The following is an 11,579-nucleotide window of genomic DNA, read 5'->3' as shown; positions in this document are numbered from 1 at the left end:
AAACCTTCAAGAACAGCTCCATTCCAGCCTTGGCTTTGATCATTCTCTCCCGGCACTTTGGAGAAATGGGGCATATTTTCCTCCACAAAACCCCAGGGCATCTGACAAATCAGCGTCCTGCCGTCCCCCATTCCTGGGTCGGGTCAGGATTTGGGCTTGGCCAGGAGCAGGATGAGTCCCACACTTTCATTTCCCAATGGCTCTCCCGGGGATTCACCAAAACTCTGCTGGGTTCCCCAGCACCCCGACATCTCGAGGGTCCCCCTCCTACCACTGACTGGCGTCCTCTTGAGAAAATTCACTTTCACATGAGCCCAACCACAAACCAAAGGAACCAAAAACAAAACTCCAGGATGAAAAAAGACACACATTATACAACTTCAAGCCAAACAACGTCTGGATGAGCTGCTCTCTGTAATTATCCACGTGGGGCGCCCCTCCACTGGATGGATGGACACTGAAAGCTGCCCACGGCTTGGGGTGAACCTAAGAGAATGCAGCTCGGCCCGTCACTGGGGCCACACGGGCTTGGCCACTTACTGGTAAGAGGAGCAACGCGGCTGAGTCCACAGCAAATGTGGGAAACCTGGACTTCTGGGTTGAACTCCATCAAGCTGAAGAGGGTGGGTGGAATCACTTCCGGAAGAGCAGTTTCCACTAGGTTTGGTCCTTTGCCAAGAATTCCGTAGCCTCAGACAAAAACATGTCCTTCTACATGACAGTAAAAACAGCGGTCAGTAAGTCAAACCAAGTGCAGCCCTCTTCACCAGAAATTCAAACTGCACCGCCGGGATGCTTTAGATCCACAGGGATTGTTTTCTCCTCCTTGCTTGGCAAAAACACATTAATGACACTTGGAAAAGAATCAGTTTCTTTTCTCCTCTTTTAAATTCTTACTCTGGGCGTATGTCAAGCAAACTAACCAAGCTCAGAATACAAACTTCCCACACCTGGAGGGCAAGCTGGAGGGGCCTAGTCAACAAATCACCCAGAAACCCCATGTGAACACAGGAGAGCCTCAGAAGGGCAGTTGTCCCCCTACTAACAGGTCTAAGATTCACACTGACCAGGAGGGCAAGCCAAGTACAAAACAACTTAGGGCCAGATGCCGATAACTCTCAGAAATGATGTTTTGCTTATAAAAAGTGGAATACCCATCAGTGGTGCCAGATGTTTCATCCCAGGGGCATAGACCTCAGCGTCGAAACCCTAAGGCTCTTCTCCCTCTGTCTCTGTTTCTTGGTGCAGCCTCTCTGGAGGAGGCAGGGCCAGAGTCTCTGGCCCAGGCGACGGGAGGGGGTGAAAGCAGTTCCTTCTCCACTCCAGAGGTTTACTACAGAATTACTAAGCTCTGGGCTGGCTATTTGTCTACAGAGAAACCAGGGCTACTATCGTTCTGTCAGGAACGTCACCCTCACCCTCTATTAACTGAACTCACTCTAACTAGGTCTTCCCACAGCCACGTTCCCTCCCTCAGGCTGAGGTCTGTGCCTGTGAATCCAACAGACACCGACCCTTCACCATCGACCCCTCTAGAGCTTCCCAATGACCTGCCTGCAAGAGGCTCTCACCATTTCATACAGCACAGCCAGTGCCCCTACACGCCATGTGCTTAACGGTCCCCACAACTGAGAAGGGCAAGTACCGGGGGACGTTCACCCGAGTCACAGGAAGGGTCCATACTGTTAGGAAGACAAACCGGTGAGAACTTGGAAGGATTCTGGTGAACGGAAGGAGCAGATAAGTGCCAGGTCATTCATTCACTCCACAAATATGTCCCAAACAGCAAACATACGCTATACATCTAACTGGTGATGGGAACATGAGGGGAAGGAAGAGACCCGGTCCCTCTCTCTGAGTTCAGTCTAGCGGAGGAGGCAGAGGTCAGCCAGAATTATCACCCAATTAATCTGTGCTGACTGCAAGGATGGCAGGACAGGGGCCTCCGTGAGGAAACTCAGGGAGCCTGAAGTAGTTCATGGGCAGGAGCGTTCAGGAGGCTACACTCTATCCACGCAGTCTGAGGGATGAGTAGGAGTGTGGAGGGGAGGGGAGAGCACGGTATTCCACGTAGGGGAGACAGCACCTGCACAGGGAGGGAGGGGCCATGGCCCACTGAGGGAGTTTAAACAAGGGCCCAGTGGATGAAGTCAGGGGACGAGGGGGAATATTTGCAAGACGCCAGTGGGGAGCAGGGAGGGCAGATCATGCAGGATGCTGTAGACCACGGAATGGTCTGGTCTTTATTCTAAGCACAATGCGTAGCCGGTAAGTGTTCTAAGTAAGGAGTGGACATGATTCCTAGAGGGGAACGTGAGTGGACGTGGCAAACAGTGGAGAAGGAGCAGGTGGGGGACGAGCAGGGGTTCACTTTTGGACCCACTGAACTCACAGTGCTTAGAGATGGCCAAGGGCAAACGTCAAGTGGCACTGAGAGATGTCTGCACCTCCCAAGAGCATGCTGGGCCTCAGCTGCCAGCTGGAGAGTCCTGAGCACACAGTCGGTGACTGCAGCCACGGTGAGGGTGAGACCTTCTGAAGGAGAAGGCAGAGGAAAGGAGGAGAGCACAGTCCTGCCATGGGGACCTCTGACATGGGAGGGCCTGGCCCAGGAGCACAGCCAGGAAACGAGCCCAGAAGGAACGAGAAAGGAAGAGAGCCCTCAGAGAGCTCAGTCACAGGGGCGAAAGGAAGACCGCTCTTCACCAAGATGCTCGGCACGTCACAGCCAATGTCAAACGTTGCTGAGAGATCAAGAAAGGGAAAGATTGGACAATGGTCTCCAGGTGCTTTATTCTTGTTTTCAGCAACATGGAGGTCACCGTAACCCTAGCAAGAGCCACTCAGCAAACTGATAAGGGTGGAAGCTGAGTGGAACGGACAGAGGAATGAGAAGGAGACAAGGACATGGGGACAGTAAGTCAATGCAGTTCCTGAGAAGTCTGGCCTAGAAGTGGAGGCAGGAGGTGAAGCGAAGGGGTGGGACTTGGGGGAACGGGAGGACGTGGAGGGCTCCACACAGGGCCCCTTAAGATGGAAGACACCTGAGTCATGTGTAAATGCTGATGGCGAGGGACGAGTAGACAGGGAGAGGCTGAAGTTGTGGGGAAGAAGGCCCAGCAGATGGAGTGAGGCTTCTGAGGAACGGGGGGGAGATGGGATCCAGGACACAGAGAGAAGCATCAGCTTCAGCAGGATGAGACACGCTTCCCCCACTGCTATAAAGGGAAGGGACCCAGGGCGGGGACAGGTAGAGGCAAGTGTGCAGGAGTCCGAGTGGGAAACTGAGGGCTTTCTCAGCTGACGGCATCTGTTTCCTCTATGAAACAGGAGGCAGGTTCTTCTGCTGAGAGCGAGAGATGGGAGGGTCAGCGGTCTGGAGGATGAAGTGTGGCCAACTTAGCTTTCCAGCAGGATTTGATCTTGGTGCCTCTGCTGAGGGATAACTTTGGAAAGGCAGATTCTAAGTGCTTTGGAAAGACAGATTCTAAGTGCTTTGGTGAAGACAGCAGAACAACAACAGTCCCTAAATTGACTCAAAGGAAAAGAGGGGTTTACTGACCCAGAAAGTGTACACCTAGGTGAGCGAGGCTGGCAGAGCTGGGGCCTGGCCTCTGCTGCCTGGCTCGCAGAGAGCTTCTTTACCTCACTGTGCTCTGGCAAGGGCCACTGGAACGAAATCACTGTTGTCACTGACAGGGGGAGGCTCAGGCCACAGTCAAGATCACGGTTGTGGCGGGCTACTTCTAAAATGGCCCCTAGTGATCCCCGTCTCCTGCTGTTCACACCCACGTGTACTCCCCACCCTTGTGTGGGGGCTGGACCTAGTGGCTTGCTTCTCACAAGCAGAAGGCCAGCAAAAGTGAAGGGAGGTCACTGCCCAGATTAAAGGAGAGAACACCAGCTTCTGTCTCATTGGCACTCTGTCCTACCCTCTCATTTGGTCACTCTGACGGAGCCAGCTGCCATGTTGGGAGCTGCCACGTGGAGAAGCCTACATGGCAAGGAACGGAGGAAGGCTTGGCCAGCAACCATTTGCTGGACAACTACCAGCAAGGAATTGGGGTCCCTGAATCCTGCAAACAACCATCGGTGTGCTCCTGGAAGCAGAGCCTTCCCAGTGGAACCCTACGATGACTGCAGCCTTTGAGAGACTCAGAGCCAAAGACCCAGCTAAGCCCCCCCAGATGCCTCACCCACAAAATTCAAGTGGTACTTCTACCCGCTGCTGCCGGCAGTATCAACTGGTAAAACTTCTGGAAAGCAATTTAACAACACATTCTGACAACAATAAAAATATCCTACTCCTTTGACACTCCTGGGATTTATCCTAGAGCAATAATCCAAACGAAAGAAAAAGTCACGTATGCACACAAGATAAATGTCATGATATCTCCAACGGCCACTGCACTCCGCCTCCAAAGAAGTATGCCACATGACAACAGGGAAAAGCTTACGTAATTATTTAATAAAATGGTAAAATGAATAATTAATTATGATAAATTAAATTGATGCTATATCATACAAATATTAAAAACTGTAACTGTGAAAACATTACCACCATGGAAAAATGCTTTATGTAAGTATAAATGATAAAACAAGCATATAAAACCACACCTATGGTGTGATTACTGTATACAAATGTGCACACATGGGGCCCATCCCGGTGGCGGAGCAGTTAAGTGTGCACGCTCCTCCGTTGCAGCGACCCGGGACTCCCAGGTACGGATCCCGGGCGTGCACCGATGCACCACTTGTCAAGCCATGCTGTGGCGGTGTCCCATGTGGAGTAGAGGAAGATGGACACAGATGTTAGCCCAGGGGCAATCTTTGTTAGACAAAAGAGGAGGATTGGCATCGGATGGTAGCTCAGGGCGAATCTTTCTCATCAAAAAAAAAGAAAGAAAAGAAAAAAAGGGCCAGACCCGTGGCTTAGCGCTTAAGTGCCTGCGCTCCGCTGCTGGTGGCCCCGGTTCGGATCCTGGACACCCACCAATGCACCGCTTCTCCGGCCATGCTGAGGCCGTGTCCCACATACAGCAACTAGAAGGATGTGCAGCTATGGCATACAACTATCTACTGGGGCTTTGGGGGAAAAAAAAAGTAGTGCACATATGAACGAGGACTGGAAGAAAACACTAGACAATGAACAAAGATGATATCATGTGCTGGTAGGATCACTGAGAATTTCTAAAAGATTTAGTCTTATATTTAACGGCCCTCCCTTCAGACCAATATCAGAAACAAAAAGGTTAAATATACAAGCTTGAGAAAGTTTCTCAATCATTCCTCCCTGCATTAATTACATTCTTCTCAAATCAGTGAACATCAAGCTCCTTTTAGGGGACACTTGTTTTCTCTTTGAAAGCCTCATACAGTTTCCTGTCTCTGCTGAGAGAAAGGCTCACAGCTCCTCTGCTGACGGGTGGCTTTAATCCTCCACCCAATCCTTTATCCGTTCCTTTCCATGGGAGCTGGGATGAGGGCACTGGGAAGGGACAAACAGAGCAGTGGCCCCAGGAAGTGATAAGAGAGGTAAGAGTCAAATGAAGGCAGGTGGTTTTAGCCCATGAGAGCCCCACCGCTCACAGCTCCAGACTGCACCATCCCAAGGGGGTGTAAGGTCCACTACCTGTTTGCCCAGCTGCGCCCCATCCACCAGAATAGACTTCTCCTTTATCCGTTAGGAACAGACTATGGTCCTGACCACAGGCGACCTATCAGACGAACAGAGGGAAGGCTGATGAGAAGAAATCCTTGGAAGCCCAGTGTCCTGCTCAAGGGACGCAAAGTACGGGAGCATTCCCTACTGCTCCTGAGCCCGTAGGGGGCCGGATCCAGGCAGGCTGCCCCACACAACCTCCACTTCTTATTCTTTCTCACTCCACTGCAGCCTGGTTTCTGCCTGCCCCTCCACTGACGCGGCTCTTGCTAAAGGAAAGGGCCAGATGTCCTGAGGAGAAGACCCAAGAGCTCCTCCATCCCAGTCCATCCCTGTGGAACCACTCCCTCCTCCACAAGCCTTTCTCTTCCCCATCCCTCTCTTCTGCCTCTCCAGTAGCTTCCAATCTTGTTCCTTAGCTCAGCCCTACTGCTTACCCTTCAGTGTTGGAATCCTTCTCCAAGGTCTGTCTTCTGCCCTCTTCTCTCCTCCTCTTCACGCTCCCCTGGGAGGCTGCATCCATTTCCAAGGCTTTCCCTCTCACCTCTACCCTGCTATCTCCACTCCCAACAACTCTACTGAGTTCCAGACCTGCTTTTCTAACTGCCTAATGAAAAGCACCGTTTACTAAATGCTTATTATGCCAGGCACTGTGCTAAGTCAATAACCAAGAACACCTACGAAGAAACTGAATCTCAGAGAAGGTTGGTAACTTGCCCAAAGTCATCCAGTTAATATGTGGGGAAGCAGGGACTTGAATTCGCATCCATGGGACTTTCAAGTCTGTGCAAGAAGCACCACACTCTACTGCAAACTTAAAAGCAAATTCACTCTCTACCTCCTCCTCGCGTCTCCCTCCCACTCAACCCAAGCCTGCCCCTCCTCCAGGACTCCCCCATCTGAGTTGAGAACATCAGCAGCCACTCATTTGCAGGTGGAGTCAGGCTCCACCCCTTCTAGCTCACTCCCTGGACCTCTTATCAAGCCCCACATCTGGTCAATCCTCCTTACATGTCTCTCCACCTGTCCCTTCTCCCCACGCCTTCCCAAGTGGCCTTCATCACCTCCTCCCCCAACCCTAGAAAACCCTGCATCACTCACTCTCCACCTGTCTTCCAGCCTATGCCACAGCACTCCGCTGTAAGCATGCCAAACTCCAGCCACCCCGCATGCTCTCAGCAGTTAAAGTCTCCACCTGCCCCCTCCCCTCTGCCATGAAACCTTTCCCACCCTCCATCCCCAGCCTATCTGGTACATGCCTCTGCCACCTCCTCCACGATGCCTTCTCTCCCTTCCATTCCACCGCACGGACTTAACAATTCCCCTTTTGGTACTCTTATAGCACTTTCTAGATGCATTCACTTACGTATTTAAGGATTGATCTTAGCTATCTACCACGTGCCAGGCACTGCCCCCGGGGTGGGAATAAATGGTGAGCAAGATAAAGGCAGCCTGGAACACACACAGTGCCTGGACACACTCGGGTGCAGCTAGTTTTTTAACCTGTCTTTCCCACTACAGTGTTATCCCCCCAAACATTATCAAACTTCATACCCCATGATCTACGATACATCCTGGCCTATAGTAGGCAGCTAATAATTTTTATGAAACATCTTATTAATTCATAAAATCCCTCTACCAAATTTGCCATCACCCCACCCAAATTTCACGCTTTCAGAAGTGCCCCAGGAGTCAGAATGAGTGGCTCTCAGCCCAAGCCTCTTACCTGGACCACCTGTCCACTGACGTCCTGCCTTCTATGGACTTTGTGACTTTCGCTAATGACTGAGGGCAATCTGGGTAGAAGCAAGACATATGGTCATAGTAAGCACTGTGGGGTTCTGGCCTCTCCTCTGTCACCCCTAACTGGTGGCCCCCCACACACATAACTATCAGGGAAACTCTCAAGTTCAAATAGCAGGCAGAGGTAGACCCAGGTGGGAAAGTAACACAAAACAAATAAAATCGCTTGGTGATTTTAATACGCTGCCAGAGTTGAGACTGGTGTTTAGACCCACCAGCATAATGCGAGGATCTAGAGAGAAACTTTTTTAAAGACAAACAGACATAGAACTGAAACAGAGAAATTTTTGAAGGTAATCAATTTGGTTAAAAATAAAGAGTGAATCCAAAGAAAGTCCAGGTATCCCAATCAATGCTCATGCACCTGCCCTCCCAGCAGGCTGATGCTCCCCCTGCGATGGAACAACACTCTCCACAGCTCTCTGGGGAGTGCTCACTGCTCCTCTCAGGCATGAGGAACCTTGCTTGGTACTGCTCTGTGGCTCTATCACACAGTAATCACTCCGGAGATGTTTAATGCTCAACACAACTTGGGGAGGGGTAGTCCTTGTGGGAACTCACCTGTAAAGTTCATTTTCCACCACCTTCCTTCCACATTGTCCGTAATAGCTGTTTGCCAGGCTGAAGACTAAAGAATACCACCACCAATGAAATCAGTTCTACAGGTGTGTGGAACCCAAGAATGTCAGGACTGAGAGGGGGTCTGGAAAGTGGTCCTAGTCCAACTGCTCACCCAACTGCCACTGGGTTTCCTTCTCCAATATTCCCAGCCAGTGCAGGCACACCTCCAGGCATGCTGGGGTGCAGACCTGCTGCAACAGACTGGGACACCTGTACTTTCCCTCTGCTTCCCCTCTGGGCCCTCGTTCTGCCTCTCAGGAATTCCATAAGAGGCGAGTACCTCCTGTGAAAGGCCTCAGCACCCCCATTCCTTGGACCTGTCAACAGGCTGCCCTCGAGGCCAAGCCCCCTCTGGAAAGAGTTTCTAAACACCACCTTGGCCTTTTCCTACAAAGCACCCCTAGCCAGAAAATGAAATGTGAAAAATTTAGTCGAGGTGGCTTTCCCTGGGATAACCACTTTTTTGGCGACGATCAGGGTTACCAAGGAGCCTGGACTCTGAAAGCCCCACCTCTTGGAGGAAGCGTTAGCAAACAGCCTTCTCTCAGTACAATAGAAAAAACCGTCTACATACGCAGCCTGGCTCAGTGACTTCACGGCAAAGGGAGGCCTTGATGAGGCTGCCTGGTGTGCGCTGTCACGTTTATAAATACCTGAGATTTCCCAAGAACCACAGAGTGCAGAAACAGAAGAGAGTCAGCAAGGTCTGCCCAACACAGCTCTCTTAAGCTATCCTACTGATTTGCTCCGGGAAATTCCAACAGCTTCACAAATCACATGTGGCTCAATCAAATGGTCAACTTCAGGCCCAATGGCAAGAAACTGGTCCCCCCACCCTCCACCAATCTCCAACAGGTCAATTCACCTCCTTCACCGTCTGTCAGGACCAGAGAGTGGGCTCTGGCACAGGAGACTTGTACACCTGTGTCTCCTGAGGTCTATCCAGAGGCAGTGGGACAGGTGAGAGCTCTAAAACACACTTGTCTCCCCTCGCTCAAATGAACACAACCGGGGTCAGTGCACTGATGCAGAGTCAGAGCATTTCTAACATGAGAGATCACTGCCCCATCCTCACGTTGTTATGCAGTGAGATGGGAAAGACTTACTCAAGGTACGTAAGTTAGTGGCAGAGCGAGGAGCAGTCCCCAACTCCAACCCACTGCACCACATTGCCTCCACGACACACTGGGTTAGGGAAAAGCATCCTTAGTCTTTAAAGAAAGCTCTTCTCGTGTCATTTCACACCATTTGAACTCTTCAGGAAAGTAAAAGCAATAGCCACTTCCTGCAATAGCCACTAGGATTTCTCAGTAAGGTGAAGAACAGGATCTATATTATACGACAGCACTTAAAATAAAAGGAGGCAAAAAGAATACACAGACGCATTTGCTTGCACATGCATTAAATCTCTTCGGAAGGATGAACCGGAAACTGTTAACACAGGTTGTCTACAGGCAGAGAAACCATGGTGCTGGGAGGACAGAGGTGGAAAGCAGAGTCTTCATCATATGTTCTACTGTGCCTCTAGGATTCTGAATTATGCAAACATGGTATCTATTCATAATAGAAAATTTTAATTTTTAAATAAGCAAGTAAGGGGGAAAGATGTTTAGAAGTCACTCTAAAGAAACTTATTGTTCTTTACAATCCTACCGAGGAGGCCAGATGGGCTATGTAGGGAACGCCTCTTGCAGGTTTTAAACGATGACCTTCTGAATATTTACAATGGAGGCTAGAGTTCAGGAGAAGGTCTGTGAATGCACTGGTTCTCAACATACTCCTTACTAAGGATCCCCTACTTTCTCCTATGATCCCCATCTTTCAATAGATCTCGTCTACCAAATAAATGGCATTATGACTGCTATAATAATACACTTGCCCATTCGTATTCATCAGTGAATGATATAATTTCCAGACAACTTTTTACCTGCATGAAATATCTGGTTTATCTCAATGAGATGATGTGATTCTAGGCAAAATCAAAGAAAATGGACGATGTTGTTAGCTTATATTAGTAGCTGAAAATATGAAGTACTTTAAAATACTGACAAGTGATTCACATCCCCCATTACTATCTGCATAGACCCCTAAGGGCCTGGGAAGCAGTAAATACATAACATCGAAAGGGAATCTGGCTCTAGGTCCAACTACCAATTGGCAGGAAATACAGAGGACAGAGGATCATGTCAAACGGCACCACAGGGATGCATTCAACAAATTGCAGACTGGAAAATTCTGTAGAATAAACAACGTGACATCATTAAATAAATATCAAGGAGAAAAGATTAAAACAGACTTAAAAGACTATAAAAGTCTTATCAACCAGTTGCCACGCCTAGACTTTCTCTGGCCCTTGATTCAAATAAATTTTTAAATTTAAAATAAAAATCTATTGACAGTTCGGAGACAAAAGGCAGTTTGAATGCTGACTACATATTTGATATTCAGGGATTATACTGTTAATTATTTTTAGGTGTGACGATGTATTTCCTTTTTTGGGGGTCCTTATTTTTTAGATATGGATTGAAATATTCATAAATGAAATCAATAATCTGACGATTGTTCCCAATTTGCCGAGGGAGAAGGTGGGGGAAATGAGTAAAACAAGACCGTCATGTGTTGATGACGGCAGAAGCTGGCGACGGCCCACGGGGTGCATTATCCTATTCCAGCCACTTCTGTGTATGTCTACAATCGTTCCTAACAAAAGGTAAAAAGAAACGTAATGTGGCATCATACAGCCAATCAAGACTTCAATACTAACTGTAAAAGAATTCTAATATAAAATAAACTGAAAGAAGGCAGAACACAAAATAGACACTGTGATCAAAATTATATAAAAAGATACTTGCATACAAATGACGGAACACGAAAAAAATGACAAGAAAGATTTGTCCAGTATGTACTTCTGGGTAATTCCACTTTATTTTAAAAAATGCTTCTTATTGTCCTCATACTATTCATTGACTAATGAATATTTGTTAAAATATCATCAATAATTTCTAACATTTTTACAATCCAGTTTCAAATAATTGGAATAAAGCCTCCATCTTAAGGCTTTCGTTGAATTTCTTCCCCAGACCACATTCTAGGCACTGTAGGGTGTCTCAGGCTATCTCAAGCGAGGAAACAAACGTCATCACTCTGGGGCCAAAAAAGAACACCCCTACTTAGCAGCAAATGACCTTTACCAAACGGGCTGAAAAATAATCTAGCCCAGATGGTTTCAAACAACATGCCTTTCAAGACTCCATCCTTGTTGTTGTTGTGGTTTGGTTGATGTCATCAGATTCTTGAAAGTCAGAGGGAGCTTCCTCAGCCAATCATAGCAGAGAAAGCCAAGGGGAGAGCTTCACGTTTCCCTTCCTGGCTCCTGTGAAAGCCAAGCCGGGAATCTCTGTTGAGTTCCATCCCCCAAACTTCCGTCCCATCCTTGGTTTTAGAGGACAGCAGTGTGACTCCACGGCCACAGGCGGCAGGTGAAATCTGAAAA

At 48.7% G+C, this 11,579-nt stretch overlaps 1 long non-coding RNA gene across 2 annotated transcripts; it reads right to left on the bottom strand.

Annotated features, from left to right (window-relative positions):
- Nucleotides 1-629: 629 nt before the first annotated feature.
- LOC131402519 (uncharacterized) lies at nucleotides 630-10,785 on the bottom strand. Of its 2 annotated transcripts, XR_009218740.1 has the most exons (5): nucleotides 10,014-10,785; nucleotides 8,027-8,093; nucleotides 7,389-7,458; nucleotides 5,633-5,717; nucleotides 630-711 (listed from the first exon to the last, which is right to left on the bottom strand). It is a non-coding gene; the product is annotated as an uncharacterized LOC131402519 (long non-coding RNA). The 2 variants fall into 2 exon arrangements; XR_009218739.1 differs by lacking the exon at nucleotides 630-711 and having other exon boundaries at nucleotides 5,519-5,717.
- Nucleotides 10,786-11,579: the final 794 nt, after the last annotated feature.

Source organism: Diceros bicornis, unplaced genomic scaffold (assembly GCF_020826845.1).
Source record: "Diceros bicornis minor isolate mBicDic1 unplaced genomic scaffold, mDicBic1.mat.cur scaffold_122_ctg1, whole genome shotgun sequence".
Classification (NCBI taxonomy): Eukaryota; Metazoa; Chordata; class Mammalia; order Perissodactyla; family Rhinocerotidae; genus Diceros; species Diceros bicornis.
The sequence above is the reverse complement of the archived record's forward strand: the minus strand, read 5'-3'. Positions and strand labels throughout refer to the sequence as shown.